Source organism: Lactuca virosa, chromosome 8 (genome assembly GCF_052849685.1).
Source record: "Lactuca virosa cultivar CGN04683 chromosome 8, Lactuca_virosa_CGN04683_v6, whole genome shotgun sequence".
Lineage (NCBI taxonomy): Eukaryota > Viridiplantae > Streptophyta > Magnoliopsida > Asterales > Asteraceae > Lactuca > Lactuca virosa.
This window is the reverse complement of record NC_136433.1, coordinates 33,559,857-33,586,517: the sequence shown is the minus strand read 5'-3', so window position 1 is coordinate 33,586,517 and position 26,661 is coordinate 33,559,857.

The following is a 26,661-nucleotide window of genomic DNA, read 5'->3' as shown; positions in this document are numbered from 1 at the left end:
CTTTCTGTTCAATAACTTTCCTTTCGATCCCATGCTTTATCATCTTACTCAAGAGATGATTAAAACGATCAAAAGCCTGAACCAGTTTCTCTTCGGGCTTTTGTTTGAAATCACCAAATTCTGAAAGCAAAAGAGTTTGAATCGAATGTTCCAGATCTGCGTCGGTGGAATACAATTCTTTTAGCCTGTCCCATATCTCTTTAGCTGTAGTGCAAGAATTCACCAAACGAAACGTATCTGACTGCAATGCAAACCTAATCATTCTTAAGGCTTTAATGTTACATTTAAACTTATCTTTCTCATCTTGAGGAATGTCTTTCACATCACTCACAAGCTGATTGTACTCCTTTTGAGTTTTGACAATCCTTGAGCTGTTTGTATGAGCAAACGGGCCAACAGTGATAGCTTCCCAGATCAAGTACCCATCATCTTCTGAGCCAATCACATAATCTTCGAAGTGATGTGTCCAAACCTCATAATCTTGAGTGTACAAGATTGGAATCCTAGTCGTTGATCCGATACTATTGGAGATGTTGATTGGATTGGTTTGCGAATCATCCATGGACATTGTGATGAAGTTTGATCGATAACCTGTTTCAGATCAGACTTGTAATTTATCGTTAGGGTAAGATTGACAATTAATGAGACACGCCAATATGGAATGACGGATCAATTAATATCAATCAATGCGGAAAAACCCTGATAACTTCTTCAACAGAAGAGATGTGTATGAATTACACAGTCTCCTGCTCTGATACCAATTGATGAGGATTAAACTCAGATCGATTAGATCTTTCACAGGTAAAAGATAAAGATCAAACAAAACAAACACAATAACAGAATCAACAATATGCTTATGATTCAAATATAGTCACGCCTCAGCAGAGCTCTATGAAGAACTTCCACTGTAGAGGCGAGCTCGGGTTTACAATACTCAAAAAGAATAAATAGCAAAGCGTCTGTTGTGTTCAAAGACTGCATGCATGCAGCTTAAATACTAAACCCTAGAGAAAAACATGCACGGTTGGACAGGCCCAAACCGGCAATCAAAATTGGGCTAAGGATCGAGCCCATGACGCAACACTATAAGCCCAACACCTACCATACATAATAACATATTGAGTGCCAGGAGCCTCCTCCTGGTGTCACACCCCCAAACCAGACGGCGGAAACGTCTGGGGGTGGAGGACTTGAATTGTCGTATCACAACACTTGCATCATAGTAATCAAAGTACAAACAACCATTGTATTTAAAAAGTATAAGTATTTACATGTGTTCAATCATTGTATATTGAACCAAAATATAGTTATACAAAAGAAGATATGACTCAACAAAGCTCCATTTTCTCAAAAGCTCGGGGAGTACCTGTGTATTATTTCCCTGAGAATACAAGTAATTTGAAAAGAGAGTATCAACAAAAAGTTGAGTGAGTGCATAAGTGTTTATGTTTAAAAGAGTATCTATGTATCTTGTATATGTGAACTGTTCCAGAAAATCCTATATTTTCTGTTGTATATGAAAAGTAGTTTTATTCTCATAAAACCGTTCTCTTTGTATCAATCTTTTGTATTTGTATTCCTTTATGAAAACTTGTAACTGAGAGTATGCTTGGCTCCGCCAGCTGTTATTGAAAACTGTATTGAACCATTGTAGTTTGTATTCTGAAAACTGGTACTTTGAAGATGTACTTTCGTTTACTTGTTTATACACTAACGTATTGTTAATATCTTTTTAATGAGTTCTTATAACCATACTATGACGGATGGCCTGAAACAAACGCTTTGTGGGCGTTTAAACTGTTGATAACAATTGCCACTCATCGGCGTGTATGCCTGACTGTAGCTAGCAGCCTGAGTGCGGGGTTGTCAATCCCGATATAGATCTACACACAACTTGTTTCGATCCCCGAGGCTGGAGATTATGGTTATAATGTCAGGGCTTTACCTTGGTTGTCTAAAATGAATTAAACAACCTGAATGTCTCATAAAAAGCATATAAACGTTACATGTATATTAGTTATGAAAACCTAATCATTCTGAAATAAATGATTGACAGTATGTTCTTGAATCAAAACCCAATCATTCTGAAATAAATGATTGACAGTATGTTCTTGAATTTGAATTTCTAACATGTATTTGATAAGTGTAAACCCTTGATTTGTTTTGTATCAAAACCCTTGTTTCTTGTAAGACTGTGTATTCTAGTATACTTGAATCATGAATTATTGTTCTATGTATAAATTATACCTATTATAATTTATCTGTACTTTCTGAATGTGTATTTAACCATGTTTGCGTGTAATCCCTTGCTCAGCATGTTACAAAGGTAGTTAAACTGATGAAATAACTATTATATTTATATACATATACAATTTTATATATAAGTAAAATTTAAACGACACTCGGACAAATAACCGGTACCATAAGCCCACATCCAAACAAGGAAAAGGACCCGGAATGAGTTATCAGTCCTAAGCCTTTTAAATCTTAGTTATATACATATATATATATATATATATATATATATATATATATATATATATATATATATATATATATATATATATATATATACAAACATGAATTTTGGGGAAAAATATAAGATGATAAAAGAGTTTAATGTTTTGAGTATTTTTAATGATTTAATGTTGTTTTATCATGATTTGAAATCATGATTTTATAACACAAAGTTCTTGTGTTATGCTTGTATTCCCCCCCCCCCCCCTTAAAACAGTAGAAATTATGAAAATACGGGGGTATGTACTCACTTGATAGATGGTGAGTCGGACAGAGTTTCGTTTCACGAAAAGGAGTTTATTTGTCGGGAAACCGGCTCAAATTGGGCAGAGTTTCGACAGGAGAGAGGTTATTTCTCGGGAATCTCGGGGCTTCGAGGCTTGCTTAGGGTTCGAGACTTGATACCGGGGCTTTAGGGGTTGTATATAATCTTATGGGAGTGGAGAATGTGAAAGAGAATGAAAATTGGGGTGAAAAAGTGTAAAAATTCGGAAGCCCTCGCATGCTATATATAGTCCGAAGGTTCGGACCCGAAGCTGTGCGAAGTTGACACGCGTCGGACAGGTGGCGAGGTTTCTGGCTTACTTCGGACCGCAGGCTCGCAGATGGGAGGCTCAGATTGGACCGGACTTCGGTCCAATAGAAGACTGACACGTATGCGAAGGGGGTGTCTCCGGGGTATCCGATGCGAGGCTGTTCGCTTCTTAGTGGACCTCGGCTGCGGTCCAATCAGGAGGTGCCACGCATTGCTTCGGTCCACTCAGCAGCTGCCACGTGCGAGGTGACGTGTCACTTGCGAAATTGCCCGGTTTTCCTATTTTTCTTTATTTTTGTGCCAAAACTTGCGAAAATCATAACTTTCGCATACGAGCTCCGATTTTGGCGTTCTTTATATGCACGCGTAGGTAAAATCATACTCTACGACTTTCGTTTTGACTTTGTCGGCTAATTTTGACTTTATTTTTAATATTATTATTTTAAACAGACCGGGATGGGAATCCGTTAAAAATTCATAACTTCTTCATCCGACGTCCGTTTTCGTCTGTCTTTTTACCGTTGTACTACTACCGACGAGACCTTCAATTCTCGTTTAGGTTGTGTCGGCTAAAAATCGCTCAATCTTAATTTCGAGTTTTTAGCTGTACACTGCTATACTGAAACTTAGAAAAATCATATCTTCCTCATACGAAGTCAGATTTTTCCGTTCTTTTTATCAAATTTCTCGGTTTAACATAAACTACAACTTTCAATTAGATTGTTAAGGCTAAAAAGCCTTTTATCAAAAATTCAATTTTTACACTGAACAGTGTTTTGCCGGTTTTGACGCGGATTTTCGATTGGTCATAACTTCTTCGTTATAACTCGGATTTCAGTGTTCTTTATGTTTTTGGAAACCTTGTTACAAACTCTACCACTTGGTTCATCCCAATTATGATTATTGATCAATTTAATTTTGACCAAAATTTGACTGGTGTCACATTATCCCCCCGTTAGAGGGAATTTCGTCCCGAAATTAGTCTAAAGTGATACTCATGGACTAGGTCTAATCTTTCCTTTCCCAAGTGAATTCAGGTCCCTGGTTTGTAATCCAGCGAACCTTCACTAACGGGATGAGACTTAGCGTGGTTCTTTAGATTTCCCTATCAATGGTTTTTATTGGTTCTACTACAGAGTGTAGACTTTTATTTAACTTGATTTCATCGAGTGAAATAACAAGTGTTTCAGCGGGTAGACACCTCTTTAGATTAGATATGTGAAAGATGGGATGAATGTTATTAAGTTTTTGGTGGTAGTTTAAGTTTAAAAGTACAAGACCGATTCTGGTAAGAACTTCAAATGGTCCTATGTACTTTGAGTTTTGTATTTCACGTTGTCACAAGCGCATCTTGTCCTTCCTGAGTGAGACCTTCCTATGACAAGGTCATCAATCCTGGAATTCCAAGGGTTTTATTTTATCGAATCCGTAGCTTCTCTGGTTAACTCTGGAAGCTTTATGTCGCTTCCTGATTTGTATTTTGTTTTTGGTAGTTTCTCGGATGAATTCCAGATCAGCTAGGGTGCTGCGTGGAAATTGGATCTCTAGCTAGTTGCGTATTACCTACTTTAGTCTAGTGCAGATAGGATCTGCACTTGTGACCACAAAAGGTTCTAAATGGAGCAACTTGAATGCTAGTGTGGTAAAGGACTCGACTAATTGGTAAATGGGTATCCCATTTTTTTACCATAGTCGATCCCATAGAATCATGACTACTCTGGTTCCTAGAGGTTTTTGAGTGACGGCCTGAACTGGGATATGATTCTATTATCTCAGTGGAGATAACAGATATTGGCATACCGTGCACTCACACGTTCTCGTTATCTTCTCTACTTGCCACATTTTCAGGTTTCAAGGCTTCCTGTTGAGCCTCCTTACTCTGTGTGGACAGATTTGAATGAGTTATCATAGTCCATGATTGGCACTATGACCTGGGTACTCCTTCCGACTTAGGGTGTTAGCTACTATATTGGCTTTGTCGAGATGATAACGAAATTCAAATTCGTAGTCATTTAGTAGCTCAACCCACTGTCGTGGTCTCATGTTGAATTCCACCTGGTAGAATACATGATGTTGGCTTTTGCTACGAAGTTCATGATAAAACTCATACTTGGTTCACCTACCTTCACCTCGTGTATACAAGTCATATATAATTTAGATTTCACAAAACGTTCGGATGGGTGACTCTGCCCCAGGTCCACAACCAAACAAGGAACAGGAGATAGGGCGGAATCACACATCCTTAATCTTGTTAAGTCTAACTTATATACCACTCTCGTGTATATAGTTAGCAGCGATAGATTAACTCAATGAGTTCTTAGTCTCTATTCTTGAACTTGACCTATGGTTAGATGATTTTCCTATGGGATCTATTGAGGTACTTTGGTAGTTACTGACTTCTACGACTACTTCGGTGCTTTTCGTCTGAAGTTTTCTGTCTACTGAGTAAGCTAGAATGGCATGGTACTCTTCGCATGGGACACCACGATCGGGGTTACCGATAACATTACTACTAACCTTTGTATTGTTAGTATTAAGGTGTGCCATGACAGCTGCTACAGCTGCTGTGACCGCAACTTGAAACGTAGCCGCATCTATATGAAGGATTGATGTTTCGCTGGTGGGTTGGTTACACTTCTTTGGAGGCATGATTCTGTTTCATGACAAGAAAATGAGCTCGTGAACGACTATCGTGTCTCTAGATGTATTCTAACCATTTGTATCTATGTATTAATCTTTCGTTTTGTTATATTGTTCTTAATGATTTGACCTGCATCCCTATGATGCAGTCCTGGTGAGGAACAGGAATAAGTTTCTAGAATAGTTAGGAACCGAGTATCATCCGAACTAAGTTACCTTCGTTTGGTGGATATCGTTTCCCAATTTTCGAAAATATTCGAAAATAATTCATAACAGTGTCTACATAAAATAGACTTATGAATTTGGGAAGTAATCACTATCAATTAAGATTCCATGATCTAATTTATTGTTATTAGCCGTGACAGGAAAAGCGGATAAGCTCAAAACCTAATGTGAGTAATGAAATCACTAACTCACTAGGTTGAACGGATTTACTAGTTATTACTTAGATGAAAAGGTGCTCGAGCACTTCACATGAATCATGCGTGGTTTTCCTTTGTTCTATTCTGGGTGGTAATGATTTGTTCTCTCCTGGTATCTATAGGGTGTCCTTCTCTTCTGTAGATATATTGAATTCCCGGGCTGTCTCACTTCCGATTCTAACACTGGTCCCCATTACTTCGTAATGAAGACTTTGAATCTCGGAAGTTCATGCGAATCTCTCATTGGTTTCCTTAATAGGGTAAGGGCACTAAATGATTTCTATAGTTTGTTTACTTCTCCTATGTTTCTTTCTTGGGATTATCCTAATGAAATTCTGTTGGATCCTCCTTGACTCTTCTATTGATTGCGGGAGTAACTATGTTTACCTAACGGGTTTATACGAGAATGGGAATGTCTAAAGAATCTATGAGAAAATTTGAATTTTTACGAAGGTGATCCTTCCTGGTCCTTCTATAGTCACATGGTGTGTACCGATTATATATAATCCAGATCAAATAGACCTTTGAATAAATAATCCTACTCTAAAACCACATCCAAACAAGGAAAAGGAAGTAGAGTGAGAATCACATATTCTAAGTCCATAAAATCTCGGTTATATATAACCTTAACGTATCCACTTAGTAATTATAGACCTATCAGAAAAGATCTTTTTAACACTTCCCCAAAGGTATGTAACATACCTTGATGTTATTTTAGTCATGAGTTTGATTCTTGGACTTCTGGATATAAGAATTTGACAAGTTTTCAGTTTTCTTGTTATAGCATCCTAAAATACTCTCATAGTATTTTAGTCTTTGGTTCTAGAATTCTTCTGGTGCTTAGGTAAGTTTTAGACCAGTTGCAACACTACAATCACTCCCCTAAACACATGTTGGTCATATCTCGGATGAATATAGTTGATCAGGCTATATTGATCCCAGATATGATTACATCATTGTCTAGGTTTAACTGCAATGTCCAACATCCAAATACTTTAGTTTTGTTCTTCTTGTGATAATGTACTTGTAAGTATGAGTGTGTTCTTATGACTGTGATATTGTACTTGTAGGTACGAATGTTAGTATACTTCTTATAAAAATACTTAAATCTATAAACGTATACTTGTAGTCAGAGCTCCTTGCCCCGATGTATTTATAGTTTGTATATCTTTTATTGATTGATATACTGAGTTCATTATAAACAATGCTCTGATACCAATCTGTCACACCCCCAAACCAGACGGTGGAAACGTCTGGGGGTGGAGGACTTGAATTGTAGTATCACAACACATGCATCATAGTAATCAAAGTACAAACAACCATTGTATTTAAAAAGTATAAGTATTTATATGTGTTCAATCATTGTATATTGAACCAAAATATAGTTATACAAAAGAAGATATGACTCAACAAAGCTCCATTTTCTCAAAAGCTCGGGGAGTAGCTGTGTATTATTTCCCTGAGAATACAAGTAATTTGAAAAGAGAGTATCAACATAAAGTTGAGTGAGTGCATAAGTGTTTATGTTTAAAAGAGTATCTCTGTATCTTGTATATGTGAACTGTTCCAGAAAATCCTATATTTTCTGTTGTATATGAAAAGTAGTTTTATTCTCATAAAACCGTTCTCTTTGTATCAATCTTTTGTATTTGTATTCCTTTATGAAAACTTGTAACTGAGAGTATGCCTGGCTCCGCCAGCTGTTATTGAAAACTGTATTGAACCATTGTAGTTTGTATTCTGAAAACTGGTACTTTGAAGATGTACTTTCGTTTACTTGTTTATACACTAACGTATTGTTAATATCTTTTTAATGAGTTCTTATAACCATACTATGACGGATGGCCTGAAACAAACGCTTTGTGGGCGTTTAAACTGTTGATAACAATTGCCACTCATCGGCGTGTATGCCTGACTGTAGCTAGCAGCCTGAGTGCGGGGTTGTCAATCCCGATATAGATCTACACACAACTTGTTTCGATCCCCGAGGCTGGAAATTATGGTTATAATGTCAGGGCTTTACCTTGGTTGTCTAAAATGAATTAAACAACCTGAATGTCTCATAAAAAGCATATAAACGTTACATGTATATTAGTTATGAAAACCCAATCATTCTGAAATAAATGATTGACAGTATGTTCTTGAATCAAAACCCAATCATTCTGAAATAAATGATTGACAGTATGTTCTTGAATTTGAATTTCTAACATGTATTTGATAAGTGTAAACCCTTGATTTGTTTTGTATCAAAACTCTTGTTTCTTGTAAGACTGTGTATTCTAGTATACTTGAATCATGAATTATTGTTCTATGTATAAATTATACCTATTATAATTTATCTGTACTTTCTGAATGTGTATTTAACCATGTTTGCATGTAATCCCTTGCTCAGCATGTTACAAAGGTAGTTAAACTGATGAAATAACTATTATATTTATATACATATACAATTTTATCTATAAGTAAAATTTAAACGACACTCGGACAAATAACCGGTACTATAAGCCCACATCCAAACAAGGAAAAGGACCCGGAATGAGTTATCAGTCCTAAGCCTTTTAAATCTTAGTTATATACATATATATATATATATATATATATATATATATATATATATATATATATATATATATACAAACATGAATTTTGGGGAAAAATATAAGATGATAAAAGAGTTTAATGTTTTGAGTATTTTTAATGATTTAATGTTGTTTTATCATGATTTGAAATCATGAATTTATAACACAAAGTTCTTGTGTTATGCTTGTATTCCCCCCCCCCCCTTAAAACAGTAGAAATTATGAAAATACGGGGGTATGTACTCACTTGATAGATGGTGAACCGGACAGAGTTTCGTTTCACGAAAAGGAGTTTATTTGTCGGGAAACCGGCTCAAATTGGGCAGAGTTTCGACAGGAGAGAGGTTACTTCTCAGGAATCTCGGGGCTTCGAGGCTTGCTTAGGGTTCGAGACTTGATACTGGGGCTTTAGGGGTTGTATATGAGCTTATGGGAGTGGAGAATGTGAAAGAGAATGAAAATTGGGGTGAAAAAGTGTAAAACTTCGGAAGCCCTCGCATGCTATATATAGTCCGAAGGTTCGGACCCAAAGCTGTGCGAAGTTGACACGCGTCGGACAGGTGGCGAGGTTTCTGGCTTCCTTCGGACCGCAGGCTCACAGATGGGAGGCTCGGATTGGACCGGACTTCGATCCAATAGAAGACTGACACGTATGCGAAGGGGGTGTCTCCGGGGTATCCGATGCGAGGTTGTTCGCTTCTTAGTGGACCTCGGCTGCGGTCCAATCAGGAACTATAATCCAATCTTGGGGTATCTCCGGGGTACCCTGACGGCTTCCCAAACTAACAGTCACCAACACAATATCCAATTAGTGACTAAGTTCTAGTCCATGAACTATAATCCAATCTTGGGGTAAAATGACCATTTTACCCCTGGTCCAACAAGACCCATAACTAAGTTCCAAGCCCAAAACAGATAAGGCCCACAACCATAAGATCCATTAAAGCCCATTAATGGCCCAATTTTCAAAATTGGGCCCAAACTCTTTATTGGGCCTCATCCTAAGGTCCAATCCTTCAATTAGTCCAAAACCCAACCACTTTGATAGTCCTTTAGGGCCCAAGAATCCAGGCCCAAACAGATGGCCCAAACTCGAAGCCCAAAGTCCAAAACTCCAAACTGAGGCTTACGCGGGGCGTACCCCTTTGGTACACTGCGCGTACCATCACCTTGCATTGACCAGCTACGGGGTCGCTGACTTGGTACGCGGGGCATCCATCACCCTACGCGGGGCGTACTCGCCATTTCTCCAAAACTTATTTCACGACTTAATCCGTTAAGTCCTTCCATGAAAACCTCAGAATACTTTCCAACTAAGCTCCTACTACATAAAGTCGGCACCTTTATGCATTTACAAGACTCAATGGGACCCAATAGCCATTTTAATCCATTAGAACTCAATAAGAACATGCATGAACCATATCTAAACATCAAGCAAGCATTTTTATGAGTTTATAATCTCAGATCTGCTAAGAGTGGCAACCCAAAGCTTCTGGAGTGGTGTCTAACCACTAGATCTTGCTCATAAGGTCAAAATGGGACCAAAAACCCTCATACTTATAAATGTAAACTTCTAGTGGTCAAGCTCTGAACTTTTTACCTTCTTTGAGCTGAAAATGTAGCAAGAAGTCCAGATCCACAAGTCCTCCCTTGAACCACCACCTTGTAATGAGCTTCCATTTCTTGAAGTTCACCAAAAACCACCAAAAATGCACCCACAAAGCTCACAATACTCTTAGATGAAGCTACCAATCGGATTTAGGGTTTAAGGCTCTGAGAATGAAAGAGAGGCGCACCCCCTTGCACTTAAGGTGCTTCAAATAGTGAGCAAACCCTAAAAATTAGGGTTTGGAGATCCTGGACGTACGCTAGGCGTACTCCCAGTACGTTGGGCGTACGTCTCTCGCACCCGCGTTTCACTTATCCAACACTACGCTGGGCGTACCCCAGCTTACGTTGGGCGTACTCATCTAGTTGCCACCTTGCATGCATGAGTTTAAATGCAAGCTTTTCCATTCAGGGACCAATTCTGCCAACAACTTCAAAGTACTATAACTTCTTCGTTCTAAGTTCGTTTCTGACGAACTTTATATCCACAAAAAGGTGGAGAGAAACCCTACGCTCCCAGCTCCACACCCGAGCCCTGCAACCTTCTTAATAAGACCCGAGACCCATAAAAGACCGAATCGTCATATTATGCTTATACCCTAGGCTTCTGAAGTCACAACCGAACACTTTCTAAACCGGGTGTTACAACTCTCCCCCACTTAAATTAGACTTCATCCTCGAAATCCTATGCAATCCTGCATCTCAGAAACATCTCACGCACTCCACCCGCGGCTTAACTCCTACCTATCCTGAACCATCTGATGGATTCCATGGGAGCAACACCCGTGATCTGCGGCCTTCCCAAGGTAGCTGAAACCAACTACTAAGACCTTCCAAACCGACGAGAGTCATTCCTTACTGCCATGACGAGAACTACTTCAGATCTACCAAGATCTGAATTCCATAATAGTCTGTCTCCATACGGTCCGCCTATGCTCACTAACTACCGTGCCAACACCTCATCAGCAACTGACTACATGCACACTCCCCGATACTGATTATCTCAATGCTATCACCAAAACAAATTCCTTGTCCATAACTAGCTGTAGCATACTGATACTTGACAGAAGGCTCAGATAATCCTTCGAGTAGCAGATCCATCCCTTCGTTCAGTGAGCTAATCCTCACACGAGATTCCTCACATTACTCCCTTCTATCCGAACATCATGCTGTCTCTTAACCACTTTTGGATGAACCGAGACCACTTTGCTCCCAACTGATCTGTCATTACTTGGAGTAACGGACTCCCACCGGTTACTGAACCCAAGCACAATCTCTCAGTCGCTTCCAGCGACTTCCAAAGGAAGTTCGGCTATCGAAACCACTCGATCCACACCTTCACACACGGCTCCAGCATTCCTGTTGGTCCTCACGATCGTACCGTCTGACTACTCATTTCCAACAAATCTACTATAAAAAGGTGAACGCTACCAAAACCGATGTAGTCTTACATCACACCGGGTCTCCAACGACCTACCGCCTTCCGAATCTAATCATATTGTGGCTTACTCACACCCGTGCGGCTAACCCACCTTGGCTCAAATCCTCTGAAGAAATCTGTGAGTGAATCACGCATTTGCCATATTCTCACTACCGATTAGGGACCGACGAATGCTACGGGCCACCCCACAGTCTTTCGGTGCTTCTACTCTTTCTGCCAACTAGTGAATACTATAGGCCACACGGCAGTATTACAACACTTCCACACTACCTGCTAACTAGTGAATGCTACGGGTCACCCCGCAGTCTGACAACACTTCTATACTAACCGCTGACTAGTGCTACGGGCCACCCCGCAGTCTTTCCAAATCCCCATGCCATCTAACCGCTGACGAATGCTACGGCTATCCCGTAGTCTAACGACACCTTCCATACTGACCTCATATCCTGAATGGAAACCACAATCGGATTTCCTAATACCTAATATCGAACATTCCGAGGACGCAATCTCATCATTGGCAATTTTCCTCGAACTTCCAACTCATACTACACCCAATCCATACAGCCGTTGGGGCTGTCTTTCCTCATGACAAGAATGCAATACTCATCCTAGTTTCCCAGCCGCTTCTACTTCTGAATCCCTGGACGATTCTCCCTCACTTAGATTCGACTAAATCCTTAAAATATGCGAGACTCGCTAGATCCTCATTCCTTCCTTCCTTACATGACCATCATGCTAATAATCAACGATCCACCCTGCTAGTGATCCACTACTCCATTCCACAGACCGCACAATTACTGAAGACTAGATGAATGTTTTCCGATTCCCACTACTGATGATCCCATGCTCGATCTGACGTCCTTTAAGTCCAAATAACCAATGCTCAGAGCAACCTCTTCAGTGATAGACCACTTCCCTTGATGCTTCCAAAAGCTATCCCAAACAACAAGATTGAAACCATCGAATCCTGACGATGGTAGATAACCACCTTGCGGACCCCGACCGCACACCTTCACATGATGCTCCTGGACCGATCTTGATTACGAGCTGAGATAATGTTGAACACCCCGAACCAACAAGATGGAAACGACCTTACACTAACCACTAATAATTCACGGTATGCAATTGGCATATGACTTTTCTTGCAAATACAATCCAAGCACAAGCAGAGAATAAACTGATTATATGCTTACCCAAGTTGATGCTATACTCTAACAACCATAAACACAATTGTAAATAGCCTGAAAGGAGGTAAAAGATGCGTACCTGAAAAACTCAATTCCTCTCTGCTGGAGCTCCTGCCCTACCATCTCGTCCGTCGGCGATCCTCAAAGTGTATGGAACAAACGCGCTCCCTGCTCCTCCCCTCACCGTCGGACAGTCGACCTTCTTGTGGCCCACCTGATCGCAGTGAAAAGATAATGGGTCTGCCCCCCGCGGGCAGTCCCTGCTGACGTGATCATCCCTGCCACACTTGTAGTAGCCTGAACCCATGGAACGACAAACTCCTTCGTACAGTTTCCCGCATGTGTCGTACTGACTTCGGCCCTGCCGGCCTACCAATCGCTAATATGAAGTCTTGGACCTCTTCCCGGGACCCTCCAAAGTATACACCTGATCTGATCTCCTCTTCTCAATGTGCTCCAAATCAATCTCCCGCTCTCGGGCTCTAGAGATCATATCGTTCAGGGTCTCACACCCTGAAATACTCACAAACTTCCTAATGTCATCCCGCAACATGTCATGGTATCTCACTTTCTTCATCTCCTCGTCTTCCACATACTAGGGTACTAATAATGCTCTCTCCCAGAACTTGGCAGTAATCTCTTCCACAGTCTCAGTGGTATGGCGCAGATCCAAAAACTCTCACGCCAACTGCTGCACCTTAATAGCTGGTGTGAACTCAGTTCGGAACCTGGTCGAGAAATCATCCCACGACATGACATCGACTGCATCATCCCCCAACTCACTACCAATTTCTTCCCACCAGTCACTTGCCCGATCCTTCAACAGGCAGGAAGCATATCTGACCTTTGCCTCCTCGGGGAAAAAACTCGTCCTGAACGTGTTATCCATATCTGCTAACCACCTCCTACTGACAATGGGGTCCCTCTCCCCATGGAACGCAGGAGCTCCACAAGCACGGAACTCCCGGAAAGTCAGTGTGCGAGCTCCAATGATAGCCATAACCTCAATACGAAACGCGGCCAAGCGTTCATCCACTATCTCTGATACACAGCGAGAAACCTCTGATGAAATAAACTCTCGCAACTGCTCGCTAATCGGCTTAGCATCTGCACCAGAGCCAAAACCCTGACCTGTACCATCTCCTTGAGGGCTCATCCCCAATCTAAAATACAACATGCCAACGATCAACATAACCAAGGGTCCTTTCCTATAAGCTTCTTAGACTCTCCAAGACTCTCACCGATTCAAGTATGGATCCTGTGCTTTCAGTAGTACGGGCCATATACTACCTTCCACACCTATCTATACTTTCCTCAGCAATCATCCCGAATCCTCCAAGTCACTTTCTCAAACCATAATGCCAGTACTCACTGGACCATACTACTAACCCCCTGAAGCATATCCTAGGCTTCCCTACGTTCCCGAATGTGACAACCGTCAAAATTCGAGTCGGTTCTAGATTTGAATAAACTTAGTTGCACATATACGCACGACACATACTGGACTTAGTGACTAGAAGCTCAGTTATAACCTACTAGAAACTTGCAAGCAACTAGAAACAATGCATAATGTACTTAGATTTCACATTGATATGTGAATTCTACAACTACTTAGCTGTAGAGGCTATCCATATTCGGGTCACTCTTTGACTCGAACACCTTTTCATGAATCATATACACACATCATGCACTTGACCTAGAAGTAGAAATTAGGTCAAAGTCTCATAGAAACTTAAGTCAAAGTTGAAGACCAGGACTAGTATACTTGATTCCTCAATTTCGCTTGAATCTCGGAATCACTACATAGAATGCCAATAAACCGATAAAAATAAATTACAAACATTATTTATAACTATAAAAGAGTTATAATACCATAAGATAATTTAAAGTCTCAAATATTCTATTTATTTTGATATCCAAATTTTTACAAACTCTCAAAAACCCTAAAAACCCTAAAACTTAAATTTTATAAAGTTTAACATCAAGAATTCTATAAAAATAGTTATGAACTTATAATAGTATCTTAAAACAATTAAATTCAGGGAAATATAATCAAGGAAAATAAAAAAATTTAAGTCATTAACATTCATCCTTAATTTATAAGTCAAAAATCAAGGTTTCATGAATAAAAACTTAATTTTAGTGCACATTTTATATAAAATTTAGATATTTTATAAAATAACTTAAATTTTATAAAACAAAATGAATGAGAAAGGGTTATTATACTCAAAATTTCAGACCCCTCTCTTCCCATATCTCTCTCTCACACTCTCATTCTCCAACACACACACGTCTCTCTTCTTTCTCTCTCTAGAAAACTCTCTCTACCTTCTCTCTAATTTTTTTTCTCCAAACACCACAACCACAGCCTCTTAACCACGAAATTATGGAGATTCATAAGGGTTTTTCAAGCCACAAATAAATTTAAGGTAAAGAACATACATTTATTGAAGATCCACAACAATGATTTAAGCCATGCATGTGCATTTTACTTCAAAAACCGACTTCTACTTCTTCATCTTCTTCAAACTTATTTTCTTTTTGTTAAAATTGTTTTTAGAACATCATGGATGTGTTTTAACACCATGCATGTATGATAAACAAGGTTGCATATTCATGATCTTAGTGCAAAAATCGATTTTAAGGATTAAAACATCAAACTCAAGTTAAGAGTTTTTGAGAAACAAAATTTTGTTCATAAATGAATGTATACATTTTGATAAGTTTTAATCTTTTGATCTCTGGAAACATGACTAGAATATAAGTTTATCATGATATCTTTTAAAATATTTCAAAAGATTTACTCAAAGAAATGATGAAAACTCATTTTTCTAACCAATCACCATGCATGCAATCTGTCAGATTTCTTTACCTGACTTTAAACTGTCATATCTCACTCATTTCTTAACCAAAATTCGGGATTCTTTTTCTGAAGTATAATATTTTGAGTTAGCTTTCAAACCCATTTGACCTCACTGGAAAATTCAAATATTTCGATTTTTAGCAATTTTTACAAAACTGTTGCTCAATCAGCACCTTTTTGTGAATACTAGTTTTGTATTGCATGTTCAAAGATCTTATTCATCACTAAAAATCAAGGAAAAATTAATTTGAGCACTTAACACCATGTATTAAGAGGTATAAAAATATCTTGATTCAAAAGCCTTTGGAACATGTTGCAAAAATTCTCAAAGTAACATCAATAATTTTTACCAAAATCACAAGAATCAAGTTTTCTCTATAATTGTTTGAGCCTTTAGGCATGTTTTTCGACATCAAAAATAAGAAAAGAATTTTTCATTGTTATTAAATTGTTTGAAGTTGCATTCTGGAAATTTTCAGCTCAATATATATTTTCATTATTTTTACATGAAAATAATAATAAAATAGAGTGTTAAAGCATATAAAATACTTAAACTTGTAAATAAATTCTGGAAATATTTGTGGATGACCCTTTAAGTTAATAAACATCTCTCATGAAGTTTCATCGATTTTTGTTACTGTTTAGTATGGTTTTTAATTTTCTTTTTATTTAGCTCTAATAAATCATAAAACCACATTAGGGAATGTGAAAATATTATTTCTTATTTTTCGCAGCTTGTACCTTATATTTCAGACTCCTAAAAATATTTTGGGAATTTTTGAAAATGTATATCTATTTTTCTTGAATTTTTGTGTTTAAAATGAACTAAAAACAGGAAAAATAGTTTTACTCATCCAAAATTCATGAAAATTTACCAGAACCTCTTATAATATGTTAGGATGATACATAAAAATTTGGATGATTTTTATCTTCTGTATGCTATTTTTCTTCTATTTTCCCAAGATTTAATACACTTAAATGTACAAAAATCAGAAAAATTGTGTTAAACTTTTTGAAAACACATATTAATATTTTTCCTAGATTATGTACACTGTAAAATAGTTACACAAAAATTACAAGAATTTTTCATGATAATTTACTATTTTTCCATGATTTTATGATTATTCATGGAATTAAATGGTGAAAAATAGTTAGACAAATCAAAAATTCAAGAAAATTTATCTTAAGGTCTTTGACTTCAATTAAAAATGAAATACAAAGTTTGGGAAAGTTTAGAACTAAATTGATTTCGTTTTGAATATTTAATCATTGGAACACCTCTAAAATGTTAAATATTAACATTCCAATAATAGAAATTTTCCACTTAAATTGTTATATAACAATTGATTCTTTGAAACTTAATTTCCACAGAAAAATGTTTGTAACTTATCAATATTAAATTTTGACACATTATTGGCATAATTCTATTGTAGTAGTAAGTATACTAGTATTAGATTTCAATTAGAGACTCATTAGTGTGTAACATCGTTGTAGGAAAACGATAGTGGTACGAGTGGAGCGTAGATCAAGGCACCATTTGCATCATCTAAATGCATTGTGAGTATTCACGCACTCCCCTATTTTCAGCGGTTTTTATGTTTTGGGGTGGAAAAGCATGTCCCGAAAAACTATTATTTGAATGTTGTATTTAAATTGATTTGTATCAAACATGATGGCTATTTTATTGCTATGTCTCTCTATGTATGTCTATGCAACACGGAACATGAGAACTTATCGTACTAAGGCCTTTCCCTTATCTCTAACCATTAACTCTTTGAGCCAATGGTCATTATGGATAGCGCTATTAGGAATTGACAACTCCTCACTCGCCCTATTGCTGGAGTGCATGATACCATATTCATCTATGGAACGATAAGCATAGATCTTGATAGGGCTTCAGTCATAGGTTTGGTTGAGACTCATTGTTTGCTCATACACATACAAACTCGTTTCTCGTTATAGCAATAAACTTGTTATTAATTATAGCAATGAACTTTGTTTCTCATTACAACAACGAACTTTTATTACTGAAAACTTATATACATGTTTTAGCAATGAAATTATTTGCTCCTTGTAGCAACGAAATTGATTGCTCATTTTAGCAATGAAACTTGTTTACTCATTTGAGTAACGAACTTTATCTTCCATGAGAATATGAATGTTGCATCTTATTTGGGCAACATACTTTATCTCTCATGATGACAAAGAACTTTGTTTTTACAAACTTATTTACTCATTTTAACAATATACTTTTATTATTGGAAACTTTTATCAAAACTTTGATTTCAATTCATGGAACCAATATTATTTTGTTTATCTGTGAGTACTCACCAACTATATTTATAGTTGACGCTCGTTTTACATGCTTTTTCAGGAATCATCGAGTAAGTGGCACTTAGGGACACTTCACTTTTAGGAGCATTCGCATGTGTTGTATTTCAATTTACATTGTAATTTCTTTTAAAAGTTGTTCAAACCCATCGTAAATTTGTAATGATTTTTAATACTATGGTTGGTGTTGTCTTTTAACTTTTGCTATGAAACCATTTATACTGCCACGCCTCGTGTTTCCGCTTTAGTGGGGTGTGACAGGAAATGGTATCAGAGCCGAAGGTTATAGAGAATACCGGTTTTCCTTTGGAGAACCACAACTATAGCCAAAAATTTTCAAAATGTTTTTAAAATACCGAACATACTACTAGTATAACTAATTCGAGGACGCATTATTGGACTTTAACTAAGTATAGCCTGGCCAACTATGCTTAATTAAGGAAACTTAATGCGAGGCTTGAAACGGTTATAGTAGAATTATGTTCAAAACAATTTTCAACTTAAACTTTTGAAAAACAAAATTTTTCGTGTGCGTACGGGCATTGCATATTATAGGCATTCATCTAGATACACTTAGAAACTAAGTTCACTGTTATATCAATGCCCTTATTTAGAAATATTTTTATCCCTTATCAAGTGCTAGGTTAACCACTTAGGTTATATCACTAGCCACTCTAAGAGCAATGCACATAATACTGATAATAGGTATTCCTCGGTAGCTATTGACTTTAGATATAAGGTTAGTAGTTAGATATACACTAGTAATAATCTTAAGTCGAAACCAATACCAATTATCCCTCAATACCTCTTCATCGTCTTCGTACTAGAGTTACAACTAGGAAAAAGCGTTTCGATACCGACACGAATGATAATTGGAGCATCGCGTAAGGATGTAGATGAGTCACCACTAAGTAATCAATTGGATACCATTGGCGGCCATTCCGGATTCGACTCACAAGGAGACACAAAGGTTTAACCTATTGTTACTAATACGTGAGACCTTATTACTACGCTACGATTTAGCTTTAGGTTGTTTCCACCTTCAGGTTAAAACTTAACATAGGATATCCCTTTGACCTCTATAAAAGGCCACGAAACTGCATTGACACCATAAAACGCTTTTCAAACAATTTTTCTTGCCCTTTATCTTAGGGAAAAAGACATCGGTACTCGTCTTATACTCGCCTTGTACTCGCCTTAGTATTTAGGTACGATCAGCTACACTAATATACTTATTCCTTACTTCTTAATCTTCCATCGAAAAATTATTTCGTTTCATCGGTTTTATTTATCATCGATAAAATGCTTTATAACCACTTCATACAACTTACTAGACATTTCCTAACAATGTAAGCCATATTCTCGCTAAAAATCTTTTGACAACTTGCTTTAACTTAACACTTTTCTTCAAAACTCAATTTAACCAATATTGGTTTTAACCTTGCTATTTCAATTTCATTTCAAATTCATTTCAATGGATTGATGTGCTTTTAAGGGCATATAAACCATTTTAAACATTGCTTACCATTTTGACACGTCTTCGAAAAACTAGAAACATTTTCTTTTATAATCGTGTTTAAACTCTTTAATATAAAACTTAAACATATGACGTTAAAGTTCATATTATGTGTAAAAGCTTCATCGGATCTTCAAACCACTTTTGTTTTAAGACTTTTGACTACTTCCCCATTTAGGCATCGTACTTTACTTAAATGTGTTTTCTTGAAACCCAACATGGTATTTTTACAACTTTCTAATCCAAATGTGTTTACAAGACATCACTGATGCCTACTTTTCAAAACACACCTTATTTGTTTATTTTATTTCAAATTAGTTTTATAATCTGTGTTTATAAAACTTACAACATTGCAAAACTTAGTGTTCACTTTTAAATTTCCAGTGACACCTTCAACAATGTATAATTACTCTTCTAAATCTATTGAGTCTTTACCTTATATGTTTTAACTATTATTGAACTCCATTCTAAAAAGTCAAATTGTCAGATTTTCAACTACCGTTTGTAGTGCTTCTTCTTTTTCACAAATGGAGTTTAACTTAATAAGGTAACTCGTGATTATTAGCAAACATTCTAAGACTCTCACATGTCTATTTAATCATCAATATACATCATATATTAAAGTTTGAAATATATCTCAACCTGGTTTTAATCTACCTATAGGTATTGTTCTTATAATTTTAACAATAACAATCATTGTCGCCGCTACCTTCCTTTTTCCTTCCCCCGCACTTGATTTCTTGCTCTCCTTATGACTTTAGATCTCGCACACCCATAATAGTAACATAATACATTGTCTAACTTTGTTTCTGTCTATTTTGCTTCTCCTGGTATCATGTTTGTACACATACATACTAGAAGTCTATCCTTTCGTTTTGAGCGATTAATACATGTATAGCCGTGAGGAATAATTTTTATTTAGTCAACTTTGATATATTCAATTACGCCTTTTTATCATATACATCTTGTTTTTATTTTGAAATCTCTATAAACAAGTGATCCTTATTTACATTTGCTCTTTCGTTCTAAATTCAGAAACTTGATATAAAATGCAATTTTCATTGTATTTTTCCTTATAATTAATACACAAGATGAATACTCTTATGCTTATAATTTTTCTATATCCGGAAAATATATGTGAAGGATATGTATCCTTATGTTTCTTCTTTTCTTTAAATACATCAAGAATTTTGAATTTTACGATTATCTATTCTCTAAATGATTGTTTTTGTAGAAACACTAAACTATGAATGCCCTATTTTGAAGATTGACATTTTTACACCTTTCTTAAAATAGTAATTTACTTTGCAATTTTCAGTGAGTTCCTAAACTCTCAAGCTTGTTTTCATAAGTATTTTGACTCCTCGTAAACTTAGATTTGTCCTGACTTAGACAATTAGTCAATTTTTCAAATAGCGTAATATCAATAATTTCAATAAAAAATTTTTTTTCCCTTAATGACGACTTAAACCTTTAACTTTAATTAATCTTTATATTATTTTACTACTTTGTTGGATCGCCAAACATGTATCTTCATTATCTTGGAATTATTACACATTTTGATAATAGTGAGATTAATTATCATTTCTAAACAAACATTTTGATAACAATGAGATTTTTAATCACTTCTAAACACTTAAAATGCTATATACACAATGTGATTTAATTTATCATAAATTTTCATCGCCGCCATTTGCACCAATGACTCTCTAAATATATTTATTCTTCGAATAAGGTTTTATTATTGTAAGAGTAACCGTAGTAGTAATTATAGCCTCGGAGATGCTCAATCATTCGTAATTTATTTTGTCGACACACTTAATTAGCCTTTACATTTGAGATGTACCAAAACTTCGTTGCCTACCCTTAGTACGTATTTTTAGGAACTTACCCTCAAATGCTTCTCTTTCATTCGTGCTACCCCTTCTTATTTCAAAATATACCCTTTCCAGATGTAGTAGCCAACCCGGAAGTGAACAAATTGTTCCTAATCTCTTCTTTATTAGGCGGCGAATTTACACTTAGTGCTAATTTAGAACGCGACTTAAGGATCAATGCGGATTTAACGCTCAGTGCAGTTAGTGCTTCAGCAAAACTTATTGCTCTCTTAATTCAGATAATATCTAACTAGATGATCTTTTTCGACTAGGTCGCCATGTTTGGATCATGATTTCCATGATCCTAATTTCTCGCAATCTAAATTGTAGAACTCGAATTAAGGAAACATTAATTTGACTATCGCTAAAGAATTGGGCTTTTCCCTTGAGGAAATAAACCCGAAATAATCAAAGAACATTGCAAGTCACCACCTCTCCAACTATATAATTGTATTCGACTGAGTTCTAATAGAATACGTCACGAATTGAATTTCAGGGCGAAATTCTTTCAACTGGGGGAGAATGTGACAACCGTCAAAATTCGAGTCGGTTCTAGATTTGAATAAACTTAGTTGCACATATACGCACGACACATACTGGACTTAGTGACTAGAAGCTCAGTTATAACCTACTAGAAACTTGCAAGCAACTAGAAACAATGCATAATGTACTTAGATTTCACATTGATATGTGAATTCTACAACTACTTAGCTGTAGAGGCTATCCATATTCAGGTCACTCTTTGATTCGAACACCTTTTCATGAATCATATACACACATCATGAACTTGACCTAGAAATAGAAATTAGGTCAAAGTCTCATAGAAACTTAAGTCAAAGTTGAAGACTAGGACTAGTATACTTGATTCCTCAATTTCGCTTGAATCTCGGAATCACTACATAGAATGCCAATAAACCGATAAAAATAAATTACAAACATTATTTATAACTATAAAAGAGTTATAATACCATAAGATAATTTAAAGTCTCAAATATTCTATTTATTTTGATATCCAAATTTTTACAAACTCTCAAAAACCCTAAAAACCCTAAAACTTAAATTTTATAAAGTTTAACATCAAGAATTCTATAAAAATAGTTATGAAACTTATAATATTATCTTAAAACAATTAAATTCAGGGAAATATAATCAAGGAAAATAATAAATTTAAGTCATTAACATTCATCCTTAATTTATAAGTCAAAAATCAAGGTTTCATGAATAAAAACTTGATTTTAGTGCACATTTTATATAAAATTTAGATATTTTATAAAATAACTTAAATTTTATAAAACAAAATGAATGAGAAAGGTTTATTATACTCAAAATTTCGGACCCCTCTCTTCCCATATCTCTCTCTCACACTCTCATTCTCCAACACACACACATCTCTCTTCTTTCTCTCTCTAGAAAACTCTCTCTACCTTCTCTCTAATTTTTTTTCTCCAAACACCACAACCACAGCCTCTTAACCACGAAATTATGGAGATTCATAAGGGTTTTTCAAGCCACAAATAAATTTAAGGTAAAGAACATACATCTATTGAAGATCCACAACAATGATTTAAGCCATGCATGTGCATTTTACTTCAAAAACCGACTTCTACTTCTTCATCTTCTTCAAACTTATTTTCTTTTTGTTAAAATGGTTTTTAGAACATCCTGGATGTGTTTTAACACCATGCATGTATGATAAACAAGGTTGCATGTTCATGATCTTAGTGCAAAAATCGATTTTAAGGATTAAAACATCAAACTCAAGTTAAGAGTTTTTGAGAAACAAAATTTTGTTCATAAATGAATGTATACATTTTGATAAGTTTTAATCTTTTGATCTCTGGAAACATGACTATAATATAAGTTTATCATGATATCTTTTCAAATATTTCAAAAGATTTACTCAAAGAAATGATGAAAACTCATTTTTCTAACCAATCACCATGCATGCAATCTGCCAGATTTCTTTACCTGACTTTAAACTGTCATATCTCACTCATTTCTTAACCAAAATTCGGGATTCTTTTTCTGAAATATAATATTTTGAGTTAGCTTTCAAACCCATTTGACCTCACTGGAAAATTCAAATATTTCGATTTTTAGCAATTTTTACAAAACTGTTGCTCAATCAGCACCTTTTTGTGAATACTAGTTTTGTATTGCATGTTCAAAGATCTTATTCATCATTAAAAATCAAGGAAAAATTAATTTGAGCACTTAACACCATGTATTAAGAGGTATAAAAATATCTTGATTCAAAAGCCTTTGGAACATGTTGTAAAAATTCTCGAAGTAACATCAATAATTTTTACCAAAATCACAAGAATCAAGTTTTCTCTATAATTGTTTGAGCCTTTAGGCATGTTTTTCGACATCAAAAATCAGAAAAGAATTTTTCATTGTTATTAAATTGTTTGAAGTTGCATTCTGGAAATTTTCAGCTCAATATATATTTTCATTATTTTTACATGAAAATAATAATAAAATAGAGTGTTAAAGCATATAAAATACTTAAACTTGTAAATAAATTCTGGAAATATTTGTGGATGACCCTTTAAGTTAATAAACATCTCTCATGAAGTTTCATCGATTTTTGTTACTGTTTAGTATGGTTTTTAATTTTCTTTTTATTTAGCTCTAATAAATCATAAAACCACATTAGGGAATGTGAAAATATTATTTCTTATTTTTCGCAGCTTGTACCTTATATTTCAGACTCCTAAAAATATTTTGGGAATTTTTGAAAATGTATATCTATTTTTCTTGAATTTTTGTGTTTAAAATGAACTAAAAACAGGAAAAATAGTTTTACTCATCCAAAATTCATGAAAATTTACCAGAACCTCTTATAATATGTTAGGATGATACATAAAAATTTGGATGATTTTTATCTTCTGTATGCTATTTTTCTTCTATTTTCCCAAGATTTAATACACTTAAATGTACAAAAATCAGAAAAATTGTGTTAAACTTTTTGAAAACACATATTAATATTTTTCCTAGATTATGTACACTGTAAAATAGTTACACAAAAATTAAAAGAATTTTTCATGATAATTTACTATTTTTCCATGATTTTATGATTATTCATGGAATTAAATGGTGAAAAATAGTTAGACAAATCAAAAATTCAAGAAAATTTATCTTAAGGTCTTTGACTTCAATTAAAAATGAAATACAAAGTTTGGGAAAGTTTAGAACTAAATTGATTTCGTTTTGAATATTTAATCATTGGAACACCTCTAAAATGTTAAATATTAACATTCCAATAATGGAAATTTTCCACTTAAATTGTTATATAATAATTGATTCTTTGAAACTTAATTTCCACAGAAAAATATTTGTAACTTATCAATATTAAATTTTGACACATTATTGACATAATTCTATTGTAGTAGTAAGTATACTAGTATTAGATTTCAATTAGAGACTCATTAGTGTGTAATATCGTTGTAGGAAAACGATAGTGGTACGAGTGGAGCGTAGATCAATGCACCATTTGCATCATCTAAATGCATTGTGAGTATTCACGCACTCCCCTATTTTCAGCGGTTTTTATGTTTTGGGGTGGAAAAGCATGTCCCGAAAAACTATTATTTGAATGTTGTATTTAAATTGATTTGTATCAAACATGATGGCTATTTTATTGCTATGTCTCTCTATATATGTCTATGCAACACGGAACATGAGAACTTATCGTACTAAGGCCCTTCCCTTATCTCTAACCATTAACTCTTTGAGCCAATGGTCATTATGGATAGCGCTATTAGGAATTGACAACTTCTCACTCGCCCTATTGCTGGAGTGCATGATACCATATTCATCTATGGAACGATAAGCATAGATCTTGATAGGGCTTCAGTCATAGGTTTGGTTGAGACTCATTGTTTGCTCATACACATACAAACTCGTTTCTCGTTATAGCAATAAACTTGTTATTAATTATAGCAATGAACTTTGTTTCTCATTACAACAACGAACTTTTATTACTGAAAACTTATATACATGTTTTAGCAATGAAATTATTTGCTCCTTGTAGCAACGAAATTGATTGCTCATTTTAGCAATGAAACTTGTTTACTCATTTGAGTAACGAACTTTATCTTCCATGAGAATATGAATGTTGCATCTTATTTGGGCAACATACTTTATCTCTCATGATGACAAAGAACTTTGTTTTTACAAAATTATTTACTCATTTTAACAATATACTTTTATTATTGGAAACTTTTATCAAAACTTTGATTTCAATTCATGGAACCAATATTATTTTGTTTATCTGTGAGTACTCACCAACTATTTTTATAGTTGACGCTCGTTTTACATGCTTTTTCAGGAATCATCGAGTAAGTGGCACTTAGGGACACTTCACTTTTAGGAGCATTCGCATGTGTTGTATTTCAATTTACATTGTAATTTCTTTTAAAAGTTGTTCAAACCCATCGTAAATTTGTAATGATTTTTAATACTATGGTTGGTGTTGTCTTTTAACTTTTGCTATGAAACCATTTATACTGCCACACCTCGTGTTTCCGCTTTAGCGGGGTGTGACACCGAACCCACCCAGTCCTCAGCTGCTGAAAGACTCCTTATGATGCCAATTAACCACTACATGAATACCATCATATGTGGCGAGGCTCAGATAATCCTTCGAGTAAAGGACTCAGCCCTACAACGGTTAGCCTCAAACGAGAGTTGCGCAATAGGGTCAAATCCAGCACTCTGAGATTATTCAACCCTGGTCACATGTGACTTAACGTATTCATCTAGTAGTTAACTCCCATCACTCGAAGTCCCACATAGCACAAATCAAGCAGCATTCAGACAAACGGAAAAAAATCAAACCAAACAAGCCATTGTATCCTCTTATCAGGAATCTATACTAGCATGTAATTCAAAGGCTCATACAATTAGGCATAACCTAAACATGCCATCCTACTACTGGCTGATCAGTTCTAGCATGCAAATCTACAGGCGCATATAGCATACAAAGGCATCTCTCCTAGATCCTTAGCTCCAATCTAGCATGCGAACCACATAATCATATCATATCACATAACAAACATGTATTGGTATTTTGGGAACCATTTACTTGAGCTTGGCCGATTGCACGCATCACACACCTTGTTCTTTTCAAAGTTCTTTTCT